Source organism: Lissotriton vulgaris, chromosome 2_1 (genome assembly GCF_964263255.1).
Source record: "Lissotriton vulgaris chromosome 2_1, aLisVul1.2, whole genome shotgun sequence".
In the NCBI taxonomy this organism is placed as follows: domain Eukaryota; kingdom Metazoa; phylum Chordata; class Amphibia; order Caudata; family Salamandridae; genus Lissotriton; species Lissotriton vulgaris.
Genome location: NC_141687.1, coordinates 483,075,271 through 483,093,192, shown reverse-complemented (window position 1 = coordinate 483,093,192; position 17,922 = coordinate 483,075,271).

Here is a 17,922-nt window from a genome sequence, read left to right as displayed (position 1 = left end):
CCGGTGCATGTGCCGAGCCTGGGGTGGGATGGGCAGGGAACACGCTGCTTCTTGCTCCGAAGCTAACCGTGTCATCAGTGCTCGGTCTTCTTGGGCAGGCTGAGTGGATAGGTTTAGCCCTGGGGTGAGACTGCTGAGGTAGTTACTCCCCTGCACCCTCCCTTCCCACAGACACGTCTGAATGTGACAGTCCACTCTCCTGCAGGGCAGGAATCTGCCTATGAGGGCGATAGTTTAACTCTCAGGAATGCCATCCTGGTAACCGTGTCCACAAACACCTAACGGACTACTGGTCCCAAAGGGCAGTGCTTTGGAGAGAGAGAGAAAACAAGCAATGGCATAGCCAATAGTTCTTGCTTTTGGGACCTTATAAGTATTTAGTTATGCAACAGAATATCCTGGGTGCAAAAACTTCAACTGTTGCAAAGCTAAACACGTATAAGGTCCAAAGGCAAGACCTGTTGGCTATGCCAATGCTTGTTGTTTTATGTGAACTAAAGTGGATGAGCGAAGCAAAGGACACTGGTAGGCGAAAACGATGTCAATAAAGTTTTTCCTTGCCGAAGTCGAACACCATAGCCTGTTATATGTGGGACTGAGTCTGAAACAGAGATGAGGCAGAAGGAAGGATGGGTTTCCGCACAGAGCACATTAACTGTGACCCTTTTGGCTTTTCCGCAGGTCTGCAATGCAATGTGCTTTGAGTTTTTGGTTCGACCGTGCTGTGCTGGCAGTGAGTTATAGCAGGCTGCGGTTCGCATTGTTGCACAGCAGGGTATCACCAGCCAAAGATCTGGATATAAAACATATCAAGGTCCATTTTGTTGTACTTATCATGTTGGTGAGCGTGAGGGCTAATTAAAAATGCCCCATTTCACCCGCGAACGGAACTCAACAGAATTGGTTTAAAGTTTTTATGTAACTTCGCTGAATTCAGCTGAGCCCAAATCCATGAGCTCACCCCTATTCAGCATAGGGTGAAGGCTGTGTGTAGTTGGGGCTTCACCATCGAATGGGGCTTCGGTGTTTGAAAGCATTATTCACAACTAATGACTCAATACTTTCATATAAAAAGAGGATACACAAATGTATTGTTTTATACTGTGCTTAAATATAACAATGTATTTAGGTTGACATGGGTGCACCTATTCAAAATTCCATTGAACTTTCAACTGTGTGGGATGTGCAGAGTGACAGACTGTCATATTTTCTCTTTCTCTGTGCACTAAGGAATCTCAAATGTGGCCTTTAATAGTTCATAAATTGTGTGAAATACAGTTAGTTGTACAGTCCTGATTGCACTAAATCAATTGAATGTTCCCCATGTAGTGCCTTCCCCAACTAATGATGCTTGTGTGTCTGATGGGGATCAGTGGTTCTGAATAGTGCAAATAACATTCTCTACATGTGCCAACCCACCTGAGTGTGGTTGGTTAACCACAAGAGGCTGACTATCCCCAAAGGGTTTGATATAGGCCAAATAAAGACTGTAAATAGTAACGGCTTGGCTGCCTAAGGGGAGTTGGGTGTCTAGATGAGTGTGTTTTACATGAATTGTACCCAAAGGTTATTGTGTGTTTGTTTTATTTTTTACTTTTCTAGATGTCAACGGCACTGGGTTGCCATGAATACATAACAACATGATGTACTGTTTTCTTTACCTGGACAGCAACAGCTCCTAATGCTTAAACAAAGCACTGTAGCATAGCTACAGCTTTCCAACACAGTATTTCTTATCATATAAACTGAGTCTCATCCCCATGAGAGCAGACTGGAGTATTCCGGCAGAGACTCGGGTCCTGGAATGAATGTCCGCTAAGCCTGATATGCAGCCTTGCGTAAACAGAGTTTACACTAAGAATGCTGACCACTTCCTACATACCCCAGGTATGGGGTCTGTTGCCAACTTCAGAGATCACTAATATATCCCTTTGCTCACACAGTAGGGGTAGGCCTAGACAGATAGGTAATTTGCCATGGTGGGGATGTTCATTTTACACTGCCTGAGTGTAATGCTAATTACTTTTTATATTTTGTTTAGTTTCATCTGCCAAAGTGATCGCAGCACATGTGTTTCATAATACACTATGATATTTTCAAGACATGTATTGTAAGCTTTCTTTGTGTCTTTTTTTTGTTTACTAAGGCGGAAGGAAGGTGATGATCTGTTTCCACAGTTCCCTTGGGGACTTGAGGGTCCTGTTCTAGGTTGCCCAAATCACCTGCTACTCTGGAAAGGTTAGGAGTTCAAGTGAGGACTGTGAGCTAGCCATGAATTGTCAACAGATACTGATGTTGTAGAGAGACATAGTCCCTACATATGATGTCCTATCATTTCAGGGCATGGTTCTGCTTTACCAGCAGAATCCCATTGACAGCAGGGCCAGGTGATCTCACGAAAGTCTTGTGATATTAAACAGGGGAGCACGCTGGGTCCAGTGGGAGTCCCAAAAGACCTGAGGGGTCTTATATATTTCATTTTTGGGGGGAGGACCTGGAGTGTCCCTCTAGGACCCCTGATAACTAGAAGGGGTTAAGGGTGCCACTATCCACCCCCATATATATTATAATATTTTTTGGGGTAGAAAGCCAGATCTTTACTCAAAAAGTGTACATTTTGTGATATGGTGCAAATCCATTCAGCAATTTTTGAGAAATTAAGGTAAATGAAATTGAAGTATTCTGGATGGTTGAGCCCTCAGGAGTCCTGCAGGAGTCCAGCAGGACTGCAAATTAACGGATAGAGTGTTGTGATTAGCTGATAGACCTGTTTCCCATCTGCTGTTTTGATTTTGGTCTAGGACCAGTTCTTCAAGACCGAGCAATCTGAGTGTCAGGCCACAGCATTTTGAGACAGATATTGTAGCTGGCATTACAGGAGATGAGAACTCGGTCCCAGTGTCTTTAATGTTTTTTAAAAATGGTTTAAAGTGGCAAAGTAGGGGTACACTCCATGGGGTCAATATAAAAAAAAGAAGTTTGGGACACCAGTCCTGTGATACTCATGCAAGACTGTTATATTCATTGCCTATGTCTTATTCCTTGTCTCGTGCTGGGCTCGTGGCAGCTTCCTCTCGTGCCTGCGAGCCGAGCGTTCTGGTGACTGCCGTTGGCAGGGGAGAGAGCCTAGCACTGCTGTTGGGTTTTTCTCTGCGCTCTTACTTGTGGAATAAAGCTTAACTACACTAAAGAAACCTGCCTCCTTCGTTGAATATACTACATCTTCTGGCGACGTGGTCCACGCAGCAGTAACTCGAAGGGCAGCGCAAAGGAGAGGCAAACGAGCAGAATACAACAGAAGTAGAATCCAGGAAAACCCGACAGCGTGCAACTCGCAAGGTACTTCGTGACTCTTGTGAGAAGAAGGTATGTCGCGCATTTCGTTTAAAAATGGAAATTTAAAGATTTACCACAGCAGTAGCGGTGATTGTAGAACAAGATTCAAGGCGCAGACTTGAAAGACCTGTTACTTCCTTCCCCAACGCCAGTGTTTAAAGCGGCGATTAATGCTGAAACAGGGAGTTAAAAGGGAAATACCTTTTAAAGCAGTGATGTAAGAAGCTGCGGGCCCCACTAACTAACTGTAATTTGTAATGCGAGTTTGGCCAGCAAAGGTGACATAGTGTACCGCAACAAGTGCGAGGTAGCAGCTATACCTACCTAAACCGCAAAAAAAGTCAGCGAGAATTGCACATAAGGAGGCAGCATTGCGTGGCAGTGAATTGTTTTTGGGTGGAATTACATTCAAAATCAGCATCTGTGATACACACACATAAAAAAAATGTGTATCATTTGAATTACGATTGTATAACTTTCAAAACAGCATCTGTGATACACACACATAAAAGAAACGTGTATCATTCTAATTACGATTGTACAACTTCTGTGATACACACCTATTCATCAAATTAATCTGACTTCTGGTATAGTGTTTATTGAAATTGGATTACACCTGTTTAACTGTTCAAAAGATGAATGTTATTAATACAATTCAATCACCTGTACAATTTTTGGTTGTTCCTGGTGAACATGCTATGGAGTGGGATGACTGGTGTGAGGCATTTGAAAATTATATCGTGGCGCTAGATGGTACAACATTTTCAGCTGTCAGGAAGAAAGCATTGTTGTTGGGAGCATTAGGCAAGGAGGGTCAAAGGATCTTTAAATACTTACCAGCTCCACCTGTTGAAATTGATGATGTTTATAAGGATGCATTGTTCAGATTATACACTAGATTTGCAAAGCAAGACAATGTTGTAATGAGAAGACATAAGTTCTACACCCAGCCGCCGAAACAAAGCAAATCTATTGATGATTTTGTTTCCAGGCTAAGGGATTTGTCCGTTAATGACAATTTGGTGGTATACAGGACAAAATGATCAGGGATCAGTTAATAGTGCAGTGTCACAGTAAAAAAACTCAAGAAAAATTATGTGCTGCTAAGAACCCCACACTAAATGAAGCCATTACTATAGCGAAAGTGGCAGAAGAAAGTGACAGGTGTATGAGAGAATTAAAAACTATTCAGCAAGGTAACACCACAGAGATTGCAGCAGTACAAGATGAAAGTTGTGAAACTATAAATCCCATACGCACAAAACATGTCCCTAATAAAACAAGCAATAAGGGTGCTATTCATTTCCTAAATCAACTCCACAAAGTAGATATAAACAGAATGTACGTTCTTGCACTAGATGTGGAAGTCCATTTCATTTAGCTGACTCAAGGAATTGTAGTGCTTTAACGAGAGACTGCTTGAAATGCGGAAGGAAGGGACATTTTGCAGGTATGTGTAAGACAGGAAACACTAAAAAGTTAACGATGGTTGAATGTGACATAACGGAAGACGAGACAGAAGACATGACGATTGTTTCTAACCATGATCGTGGGGAAACAGGGCAATTTCCCTTGTCCCACCCAAAAGCAGATTTTGATGTGAATGGGAAAACGTTGAGTCTTTTAGTAGATACTGGTTCACATTACACGATCATCCCAAAGAACTTGTATGACACTTCTTGTTCTACAGAAAAGTTAATTGTGACGGATGTCGTTTTAAAAGGTTATCAAGGTGTGAGCATTGGAGTTTTAGGGTATTTTGAAGCATTCATCACCTTCAAAGGAAGATCCACTCACAGTAGAATCTATGTTTCGCCTCATGGTCCCGCTATTTTAGGCTGGTTACATCAATATGTTTTAAATATAAGAATAGACCCTAGGGCTGATCCACCAGTCATGTGTATCGATGATGACAAAAGTGATATAGATGTTAATTAAATAAGTATGAGAAGGTATTTAAAACAGTGTTAGGAGAGGCAATAGGATACCAACATGTTATTTAAATAAAAAAGAATTCTGTACCAGTCAAACATGTTGCGCGAAAGATACCCTTGTCGGCCAGAGATGAGGTGAGGAAGATCATTAGTCAAATGTTGGAAGAGGACATCATTGAGCCAGTAGAAGCAACACAATGGTTAAGTCCGGTCGTCATCACTCAAAAACAGGATGGCTCATTGTGCTTCTGTGTCGATATGAGAAGCTTGAACAAAGCAGTAGTGATGGATAATTTTCCTCTGCCCAACATCAATGAAATTGTATTAAGCTTGGGTGGTGGTAAGGTGTTCTCCAAACTTGATTTTCGAAGTGCCTACCACCAGATAAAACTCCATCAAGATTATAAAGAGTACACTTCGTTCATCACCCCAGAGGGCACATATCAGTTCAAGAGGTTACCTTTTGGGCTTTGTTCAGCTGCGAATGCTTTTCAAAGGATTATCACTGACATCCTCAGGAATATTGAAAGAGTTGTTTTTTTTCAAGACGACATATTAATATATGGTCTAGACTTGAATGACCACAATTGCATTTTGGAGAAAGTATTGTCGTGCCTAACACAGGCTGGACTGACATTGAGCAAAGACAAATGTGTCTTTGCAGCTAAAGAAGTTGACTATCTAGGGTACCATGTTACTGGAAATGGTATTCAACCAAAAAAAGATCTTGTTAGTGCTATATGTAATGTTGCACAACCTGATGACAAGGATAAACTTTGTTCCTTTATGGGCATGGTGGAGTACTATACAAAATGTGTGCACAATTTTGCAGAAAAGGTCGAACCCCTGAGAGATATACTGAGGAACGGAAAAGTATTTACGTGGGGGGCAGCACAAAGGGATGCTTTTGAATTAATTAAGAACGATATTGTAAATGCCAACATTCTGTCAAGTTTTAAACATTCTATGCCTACATTCCTCACTGTGGATGCAAGCTCTGTGGGAATTGGGGCAGTTTTACAACAGAAACGAGGTGCACAATTGAACACAGTTGCTTTTGCGTCTCGTTCTTTGACCGTATGTGAGAGGAACTATTCGGTCATTGAGCGAGAGGCATTAGCGAGAGGCATTAGCAGCTGCATGGGCAACGAGATACTTTAGAGTTTATTTGTGGGGAGTTCAATTCACACTCAGGACAGACCATAAACCTCTGTTGAAAGTTTTGGCTCCAGGCGGAATTAAAAGTTGTTCGGGCAGACTAGCTAGGTTGACTTTACGTGCAACATAGAGTATGTACCTGGATGGAGTAATAGTGTAGCGGATTGCCTGTCCAGGTTGCCAGACACCAAGTTTAGACCAGAGGAATTTGAGACTGAGAATGTTTTTGCTTATTTGGAGGATTTGGTAGGAGATCTTCCAAGCTCTATTTCTGCACCACCCACCCTCTGGTGCCCCTGGGCCCCCTGTGAATGCAGTGGAAACCTGGAGAGATGCAAATACGGGTGCATGTAGTCGGGCAGGAAAGGAGCCCTTGGCAGGCATGTCGGATTAGGCCACCATCTTGGACACGCCTATATTTTAACTTAAAAAAAATTAATAAGCTATTCATTTTAATTTATTTATAGCGGAGGGGTAAAAATTACTATTTCCACTTCAATGAGTGCAACAGTATGGAAAGTGTTGGATAGCAGAGTGGTAAAATGACTATTCCCATTCCAGTGAGTACAACAGTAGGGAAAGTGTTGGACAGCGGACGGTTAAAATTTACTGTTCCCACTCTAGTCAGTGCAACAGTAGGGGAAGTTTTGGATAGTGGAGGGGTAAAACTTATTATTCCCACTCCAGTGAGTGCAACAGTAGAGAAAGTGTTGGACAGCGGAGGATTAAAAATTACTATTCCTACTCCAATGAGTGCAACAGTAGGAAAAGAGTTGGATAGCGGAGGGATACAAATTACTATGAAGAAAGACCAGCTTATGGGGAGTCTGATTAAAGTATGCAGGGAAGGAGTGTCTAGACAGAGCACTGTGTCACCTGATCTTAGACCTTTTGTACAACTGCAAGACGAAATATCCATGCATGGTGATTTCATCCTGGTCAGAGGGGAAAGGTATATTCCCCCAGTTTCCTTGAGATCTCGCATCATTGGCTTAGCACATGAAGGTCACCCAGTCCAGACTCTCACAGCAAGACGCCTTAAAGAGAATATTTGGTGGCCAGCCATCGATTCACAGGTCAAGGCTTGGGTGGAACGCTGTGAACCATGTAGGGAGTCAGAAAAGAGACTTCAGGTGGGAGCGAAGGCTCGACTTGGTGGACAAGTAGTATCTGCGGAGGGCGTTTGGAAGAAAGTGTGTATTAATTTCATAGGTCCGTTTCATGAGCTTCAGGGAGTGAGAAATTCGCAATGGTACTAGTTGATTCTGCTTCAAGGTGGGTTGAAGTTGCATGCTGAGGGACCAGTTGGAGTGCTTATTGCAACTTACGGAGCAGCGCGTGAGAAGCAGGATCCGGGGTCTACCATGTGGGCTCGGAGCGCGATTGCTTCTGCCTTGGGGACCTGCTTGCGATCTCCGTTGACAGGCACAGCGGAGCCCGGGGACTGGCTCTTGATGGATTACCTTGCGCCCGCAGGGGAGACGATGAGGTGGATGGGTGAGATTCGTTCTCCTGACTTCAAGGCATGGGAGCAGCGCCTTCCAATCAATCAATCAATCACGGCATTTGTAAAGCGCACTACTCACCTGGGAGGGTCTCAAGGTGATGGGGGAGGGGTAAGTTACTGCTCGAACAGCCAGGTCTTGAGCTGCTTCCTGAAGGAGAGATGGTCTTGGGTTTACCAAAGGTGGGTGGGGAGGGAGTTCCAAGTCTTGGCTGCCAGGTAGGAGAAGGATCTTCCTCCGGCGGTTGCTCTGCGGATGCGTGGTACGGTGGCGAGTGCGTGGCTGGTCGATCGCAGCTGGCGGGTGGGCTTGTAGAAGGTCATGCGGTCGTTGAGGTACTTAGGGCCCAGGTCGTGGAGAGCCTTGTGTGCGTGGGTGAGGTATCTGAACGCGATTCTCTTGCTGACGGGGAGCCAGTGCAGGTCTCCCAGGTGTCCAGTGATGTGGCTGTGTCAGGGGATGTCGAGGATGAGTCGTGCGGAGGCGTTCTGGATGCGTTGGAGTCTTTTTTGAAGTTTGGCTGTGGTTCCGGCGTAGAGGGTGTTCCCGTAGTCCAGTCGGCTGGTGATGAGTGCTTGGGTGACAGTCTTCCTGGTTTCCATGGGGATCCATCTGAAGATCTTGTGGAGCATGCGCAGGGTGTTGAAGCACGAGGATGAGACGGCGTTGACTTGTCTGGTGATTGACAGGGAGGAGTCCAGGATGAAGCCCAGGTTGCGTGCGTGGTCCGTTGGTTTGGGAGCGTTGCAGGAGTCATCCCAGGCGGAGGGTGATGATCCCAGGATGAGGACTTCCGTCTTGTCTGAGTTCAGTTTAAGGTGGCTGTTCCTCATCCAGTCGGCGACATCTTTCATCCCTTTGTGTAGGTTGGCTCTGGCGGTGGTGGGGTCGTTGGTGAGGGAGAGGATGAGCTGGGTGTCGTCGGCGTAGGAGATGATGTTGAGGTTGTGCTGGCGTGCGATGGCTGTGAGGGGGCTCATGTAGATGTTGAAGAGGGTGGGCTGAGTGAAAATCCTTGTGGTACGCCCCAGATGACTTGGTGGCCTCAGATCTGAATGGAGGGAGGCGGACTCTCTGGGTTCTTCCGGTGAGGAACGAGATGATCCACTCCAGCGCTTTCTCTTGGATTCCGATGTTGCTGAGGCGCTTCACTAGGGTGCGGTGGCAGACGGTGTCGAATGCCGCAGAGAGGTCCAGGAGGATGAGGGTCGCTGTTTCCCCGTTATCGATCAGGGTTCTGATGTCGTCGGTGGCTGCGATTAGGGCGGTCTCGATGCTGTGGTTGGCCCGAAACCCGGACTGTGAGGGGTCGAGGGAACCGTTCATCTCGAGGAAGGCGGCAAGCTGTTTGTTGACGGTCTTCTCGATGACTTTGTCCGGGAAAAGGAAGGAGCGAGATGGGACGGCAGTTCTTGAGGTCGGTGGGGTCCGTTTCTTCAGGAGCGAGGTCAGCTCGGCGTGCTTCCAGCTCTCCAGGAAGGTGGCGGTGTGGAAGGAGGAGTTGATGGTGTCTCAGAGATAGGGTGCGATGGTGGCGTTGGCTTTGTTAAAGACGTGGTTTGGGCACTGATCAGTTGGTGATCCAGAGTGGATGGAGTTCATCGTGCGGGTGGTCTCTTCTGTGCTGATCGGGGTCCAGTTGCAGAGGGTGGTGGTGGCGGGTGTTGGTTCGGTGGTAGGGTGCGTGGTCTGTGCATCAAAGCTGTTGTGTATGTCGGCGATCTTGCGGTGGAAGAACGAGGTGAGTGAGTTGCAGAGGTCTTGCGAGGGAGTGATGTCGTTGTTTAAGGCGCTGGGGTTGGAGAACTCTTTGACAATGCTGTGACAGGGCAGGCCGGGTGAACTGCAGGGGCCTCAGAGATGTCGGCTTGACCTAAGGTGAGTGTCCTCCTGCCGCCTACTCGAGCCCTTGCCGCCCTTCCCAAGCTCCTAGCATCTTTTAGAGGAAGAGTCTGCACCAAAGAGGATGCAGCAGGGCCGGACCGGCTATTGGGAGCCGGGGGACATTTAGTGCATATTGGGGAGGCCCAGTTAACCTCTGGGGCCTCCAAGATGCAGGCCTGATGTGGGGCAGGCGGGCGGCCCTTCCACTGCTTCCCTGACCATGCACCATCCTGCTGTGGCAGTGGCAGGGCTATTGGCGCCCTTTGGGCCCTTCGGGCGGGGAGTGTCTTTCCAGGACAGCGACAAACAACGTGTGCAGTAAGAGAGCGGCCGGACTGTACTTGCTGTTCTCAAGCTAGCGGGCAGGCGGTATACTTTGCAGGAGACCCCCAAGAACTCTCAGTGAGATTGCCCAAAAAAAGTAGAGCAGTTTTGGGAGAGTATTTATCTTGATGATATTAGATTGTCCATCATCTTAGAAATGACTTATGATAACAAATGTTCATAGTTCAGTTCAGCAATATCCCTGACCTTAGGCAAAATGTGATTCTGATACATACTGTTAGAAGTGGAGGTCTCTAGTTGCAATGGTTGGTGCCAATGTGGAAATAGGGACCCTTCTACCTAAGTCAGGGCAAGTGGGCTAACCCCTTTGATAACCTCTGCTCAATTCCGGGGTAAATTAGCATGAGAAGTTAGGCATTTATGACCATGTACAATAAGACAGTAAAGACACCACATAAGGACACACCTCAGGTAGGTATAGAAAATTAGTATCTTTATCTGAAGTTTAACTCAAGTCTCGCAAAGTATTTTAACAAGGTATCACAAACGTAAATCAGTAGGGACTTGAACATGCAATAAGGTATTCACCAGAACTTGACACTGACTTAGTTCAAGGCCGGGACCTACGCGACCTGTTGCGCTCCAGATACCTGCTGTTGGAAGGGGACTCAGCACGTAGTTTCTCAAAGAAGCGCAGGCTGTGACAGGCGGACTCCCAGCGACCACAAGTCTTGGCTGCAGTGGTCTGCAGCGTGCACCCACAATGACTCTGGCACTTGGGGATAGGCGGGCACTCAGCGGCAGCAGCTCTCTCTTAGCTGAGGCGACCCATAGGACAAATCACGATGATTCAAAGTTGGCAAAGGTGTGGGGACTAAGTGGCAGCAGCTCTCTCTGAGTTGTGGTGGCACACAGGACAAATCATGATAAAGAAAAGTTGGCACAGGTGTGGGCACTCAACTGAAGCAGCTCTCTCTTAGCTGTGGCAGCCCACAAGACAAACCACGATGATGCAAAGTTGGCAAAGGTGCGGGCACTCAGTGGCAGCATCTCTCTCTCAGCTGCGGCGGCCCACAGTACAAAGCATGATGAGGCAAAGTTGGCAAAGTTGCAGGCACTCAGTGACAGCAGCTCTCTCTTAGCTGCGGTGAGCCATGGGACAAAGTATGGTCTCGACCGGGCTCGCACAACATTGGGCACTCAGTGGCTACAGCTCTCTCTTGGCTGCAGCGGCCCACACAGGTTCAACAAAGGTTCCGATGGTTCAATTCAAGGCGGGCTCTCAGTGGCAGCAGCTCTCTCTTAGCTGCAGCCGCCCACACAGATTCAGAAAAGGTTCTGAAAGTTCAAATTAAGGCGGGCTCTCAGCGGCAGCAACTCTCTCTTAGCTGCAGTGGCCCAAACACAGAGTTTGCAAGGGTAACCAGTCTGCACTCCTCATGGTAGAACTAGAGGCTCCGGATTACTTGACGGAAGCCTCACCTGCAAGCAGAATTCCTCACACAGGGATTCTGACGGCTGACGGAGTGGAGTCTAATGTCCCTGAGACTTCATCAGGAGGCGCTCTCGATTCAGGCCCAGAGTAGTTTCTTCGGCACGCTTGGTGAAAGTTTCAAAGTCATTTCCTCTGTTCACTCGGACAGAGTTTTGTCTTGACATCCAGAAGGAACACACTTGAGCAATGTTCCAGGGCAGTGTTTTATACCGAAAAAGTATTTGTTCACAAATCACTCAATCCATCCAGAAACAGTTCGGTGGTGTCGGGGAGCACTTGGTTTACGAGGCGACATCCTGCCCTTTCAGAATGAGGGGGTCTGCTATCAGACGCCCTTTGGGAGGTCAAGCCATCCTTCACCTTGCCAGGCACGGCCCTGCTCTGATCAAAGGGTCACCCTTCCCCATGCGCTGAATGCCGATCTCTCTCCTCAGCGAGGTCTGAACTAGCTGGCCCTGCTGCCTCAAAACCAGATGGCCAATGCACATACTAGCAAAACCTACAGGAAAGCTTAAGCATGAAAATATTGCTTTTCCAAAAGAGGCATTTTCGAACATGGAATGTATAAGGGGTCCTTGTAGCTCAATGTCCTGAGGTTAAACATATCAAATTTGAATTTTCTATCAAGTTCTTGGGGTCAGATAGGATTAAGGAAGGTAATCCTCAGCCTGCCCTTTGTGGCCTATGAGAACGGATAACTTAACACTAGTAAACAGTGAAATGGAGGGTAACTCGCTATTAGAACATGCTACACAGACCTGGGCATTATGGTTATCCCAATTCATACAGTAATCTTTGCACAGGGAGCATTCACGATGTGGCACTGATTAGCAGTGGCACAGCACCGAGAGCATCTAAATGCAGCCAGCATAAAAGATAGGAAGCGAACAGAGGAAGGGAGACCCACGCCAATGACGCCAGGTCTCTCACATACCATCATCATAGTTACCCCTGGAGCTGGAAAATCTGGTTTCAAATTCAAAGCAACCTTTGTTTTAAATAGGTTAAGCTTGTACCTAGAAAACTTGAAAAATCTAGTGGCTTCACCAACAACTTCTCCAAGTGCTACTAATGGGTTTTAGGCAAAAACTGCAACATCATCCACGTTTGCTGTCAAATTTATTTGCTCACCTCCAAACATTTAAGGCTTGATATTCATATTGATGTGGAGTGATTGTAAATATCATTCAAATAAGAGGGATGAGTTGGGTATCTCAACAAATTTGAAATAGATTTGACTATCTTCTGGCATGGGCCCGCCGGGTACGTTGGGTCTTGTATAGTGCGTGGGCCAGTTTGATAGACCCATTGCCAATGCCAAAAGAGCACATCATGGCCACCAGACAGTTCCATGCCATGCGGTTGAAGGCCTTTTCTATGTCTAATAAAAGCATACCTATTCTGGTGTTAAATATCCTGGCTACATCAATTGCTGCAATCAATGGAGGTATACCTTCCTGGCCTAAACATGTGCTGCTACTGAGACACCAGGATCGGAAGAAGGTGGGCAAGTCGCACAGCCAGTATTTTAGAAAGCTGTTTTGCGTCTGTGTTGATCAGAGAAATAGATTGGTGGAAACCATCGTCCTGCGCTGGTTTTCCTTTACAAAATAAAACCAAACAATATTAGTAGTATTTCAAGTATCAAGAACCCCCTCTCTTGTGCAAATATGTGAAATTACTGTTAAAAATTTGGTGGCAATTACATCTTTAAATTCCATTGGTATGGCATCCTCGTGCGCAGTCTTGCCTATGGGAGGGGCTACTAAGGCGGCAATGATCTTGCCCATGGAGAGCTATTATCTCGCCTACCTGATCTTCCCAGAGACTGGGAATAGTATACCACTCAATATACTCCCCAAGCCCATCCTGATTGATCGTTTGAGACTGGCTGTATAGTTCATCATGGAACAAAGAAAACTGCTCCAAGATAGGCGTGGGGTTTATATAAACCGCACTGTCCATGCCCTCAATAGCTTGGATCGTACATTTGGACTGTTGAACAGAAATTTGTAAACTGAAAACTTGAAAACTCGGCCTACAATTTCCTCATACTTTTACTGTAGATTTCTGTTTTTAACATACCTGGATGCTATCTGGTCTTTCAGCCCATTTCCAAGTCACTTCTATATTACTTGGAGATAAATGATCTGCTTGTCTGCATCTCCTAGAACAATTTTCAAGGCATGTAATATTCAGAGATTAGCTTTGTGCAAGAGGTTAGCATCATCCAATGCAGACCTATTTTGCTTGACAACATACTGAAGGATAATACCACAATTATATATGCCTCCATTGTATCCCAGATTACTGGAGGTGGAGCTGTACCAGCATTGATGGGAAAAAAATCCCTAAGTGTCTGAAACGTGTCTTCTGAGATCGTCATTGAACAGAAGACAGTGAGGAAACGAGAACTTATAACAACTAGCTTTAGTCTCAGTAGGGCTGTATCCGAACAAAATTGGATTTTTGGTCATATATATTCCTAGGACATACATCTATTTCTACACTTTGTACTAAGAACCTCCCACAGAGCACCATGTGCAACTGGATCAGGTCTGTGATTGATTCCCTAATTCTGGGCATACGTTGGGCATTTCTGCAATTACTGGAATCAATGTTATAGTTCAATACAGAATTAAAATCACCCATTGCGTCATGAACATTTGGCCCATGGGCTAGATAATGACACATTTATGAGAGTGTAGTACTAATTTTACAAGCGCTCTCCTTCCCCTTGACTCTGCAGTAATTTTCAGAACCTTACATTGAAAATTATTCGCTGAAAGAATATCCGCCCACGAATCGAAACAGACTGTGACATACAAAAGATTGTATCATATTCAAAGTAAAAGCTGGGCCTTGTAAGTCAAATGAATCTCCGCCAGTGCCACCAATTGAGGTTTATACATCCATATTTCCTCCCAAGCCATTTGCCACTTACCCCATGCAATTAATAATACCTGAAACATTCCTACACATGCATTTAATTTTGGCCCTGTGCCCAAGACACTTTGCCAAACCACCATTTATGTTCTAGACTGCAGTTTTGACAAACTAAGACAAGCAATATATATGCTTTCGGTGGATTAAGAATACTCTGACCTATTTTACACCCACCACAGCCCCCAGACACGGCACTGTTATCCACTTCATTAGACCATCTAGTGCAACCTTCTCCCAAAGCCCACCCCCTGTTATCTTGGGAAGGAATCAACCCCACCCTCTGGCTGTCAATAGGTGACAGCCCTAGAAGAGTGCTACCCTCCGTCCCATTATCCTAAACAACAACTACCCAATATGCAAGTAAAGTATACATAACTTCAAGATGGTAGTGCCATATACCTATTGAATAATAAGAGCAAAAGCTAAAGCATGAAATCAAAAGTCACAGTATGGAGGAGGCTAGAAAACAATAAAAAGGAAGAAAAGAAAAGAAAAAAGTGTCCTGAGACTTAGATTCTACAGAGCGACATAGCGGTAGTGGTAGCCCCCCTTCAAATGGCTCAAAGCCTGCAAAGTGTTCAACATCTGAATCCACCTATTCTTGATACTCTTGAGGTGAGCTGAATCCTGCAAAAATACTTGAGCCCCATCAGTTTCAGAGGATCAATGCATTGGCTCATCTTACTTTGTCGATCCAATATGGATTTGCGGAGATCGAAGTGGGATAGAATTGGCATTGCATAAACCAGGACAGGTGTAGTTGGCTTGCCTTAAGAGAAATCAACTGCCTAAGGAGAAAGTGCCCTACATATATTACGTTTGGGAGGGATTGCGCTGACTTAGAGTTAGCCACATTGCAATTAAAGTGGAGGAGATGGGCACGCTGAACTTATGAGTACCAATCCATAAGATCAGGAAAAGCCTTACTGAACATTTGTAACATTTATTGTGGGGGTTCGACCCCTCCTTCCCCTCTGGTATTTAAAATATCTTATGAATGTTTCTTCTCTGGCATTTCTCCATGTCTTTGACTTTAGCTTAAAGATATTTCAACTGACCATCATGATTCCCAATTGCCTTAACTGTTGCATCTCTGTAATCTGCTTTGTAAGAGTAGTGATCTTCCCAGAGGCATCACCCAGTGATTGCTGCATTATCAAACTATCCGCCCTAGCCTGGACATAATGTGACTGAGCCTCCGAAAGCTGAGTCTGAGCATCTGCAAGATTGCCATCAGCGACGCCTCCTTAGAGCTTTCCTTTGGACTGACCTCCTTAGTGCTCAATGGAATAGAGTGATCAGCGATTTTGCTGAACTAAATATCAGAGCTTGACCAGGATTAGGAGTGGAACACGTAGGATGGGAGTTTTGTTCTGTAAGATTTTTATCCTCATCCAGCCCTGGAAGGACTGCAGATATGTGCAAGATAAGTGCTTTCACCTCTTCCTCTGATTTAACATAGTTCTGTGACGTCTACTCTGAGCCCAGGAGTTGCCCGTCGTGCTTGCCTCCTGCTGTTTCAGAGATTTAAAGTTTGGTGTGATCTGGTTCACTCAGTCAGCCTCATCCTGAAGTTACACAGGCTTTGCTGAACAGACTCTCCACTCTCCCCCTGAATGCCTGTTGAATTATCACTGAGGGTACAGTTTTTGTAGCCTGCACCTCTACCAGACGGCATTACTCTCCATTTAGCTCCTGAGAGGGGGAAGTAGATAGCTCATTGTGACAGCTCAAATGACAACTTATACAGTGTTGCAGAGCAGGCACACCTAGGGAATTCGCTACAATAAGCTTGCACTGTCTCTGACCTGATCATGGGAAGAGGAAGCACCCGCAGGGCTACCTCCGATTGTAGCTTCCACCATCAAAGCACCCACTTACGAGGACTCCTCACCAAAAACTAGTTGTTCTTCAACAGCCACTTGAATATACTCCTTCGCAATACCAGATTGGTGTAACTTCAAAATGGGTCAACCAACCTGCGATAATCCTGAGCCAGGGGCCATTACTGCTATCTCACCCTCCTCCATCTGCTGCCGTTCTCGCCCCTCAAGAATATTCCCTTTTGCCTTCACCCTTCTGTGGCGTCATGCCGTAGGTACTGCAAATACAGAAGCATGGCTGAAAATATAGAAGTGTAACACATTACGGACAGCCAGCAAGCCATACACAGCTGTAAACCTGCCTGATGCAGAGCTGCCACATTCACGCTCATCAGTCCAAGCCACCAATCGTGGATCTTAAATAAAAAATCCCCGATGAGCCCAAGCATCGGCAATCCCTGAATGAGGCACGGTGGTAGTGGGCAGTGGTCATGGAGGTATGCAGGGCCGGCTCTAGGCATGTGCAAACTATGCACCTGCACAGGGCCACCAAACCCCAGGGGCCACCACGCCAATATATATCCTTAATATATTAATCCTCTGAGGATGGATACATATTTGCGTGGCAGCCCCTGGCAGGGATTTGGCGGCCTCCGGCTCTGTTCCACTACTAAACACCCTGACCCCCTCCCCTCTTTACTGGCCTGCGCGCTCCACCCCACCCGGACCCCCTCTTCCGGGCCCCCACCTCGCTCCTTGCCCAGGGCGACCATGAGCCTAGAGCCGGCCCTGAGGTATGAGGAGGAGCGAATGCTCAGCGGCAAGGCTCAACCTGTCATTTTCCTTCTGCAACTATCAATAATTTGTTTCATGATTTGGGAATTTGAAGATTTAGGTAATTTTAAGATCAGAGGAGTGATTTACGGTTAAAATGACGTCAGCCAATTGCAATGGCTTCGGCTGAAATAGAAAAATAATTGGATTTATTAAAATGGATTCAGAAAGGTTATTAGGACTTTATGAAATCTAATCCCAGATTTATTTGGGCAATATACGTAAATGGATTATTATGGTTTAATTATATCCTAGTTATCTAAGTTATTAAAATTTCAATCTATATGTTTTCCTTTGCTCATAGAAGAAAAACAATAAAATAACCAGGCTTACTTGAAAATGTAGAACAGCACGATGATATTTGTTTTGAAGGTGAATCTAGCCCTTAAAACCTTTTATGGGTTTTTCAGTACTGCTAATTTGATTATCACATATCCTTGTCGTGAACTGTGCATTGAATTTCTAATCCATTATAAGAAAATGGTTATGCAGCTTTCCATTTTGTGTAAAGACGTACAAAGCTGGCATTTATATGTCAAAGTTATATCTCAATTGGACTTGGAAATTGCCACATCGGTTCATTAGTCAATCAGGCAATGGGGGTTTTGAAAGCTTCATTACAAATAAACATTGAACAACTTTCAAAAGATTCCCTTTTACCTGACGGCACAGAGAAGTTAGACAATCTGGTTTCATTCTTTTTGCGTTTTGTGGGTATGGTT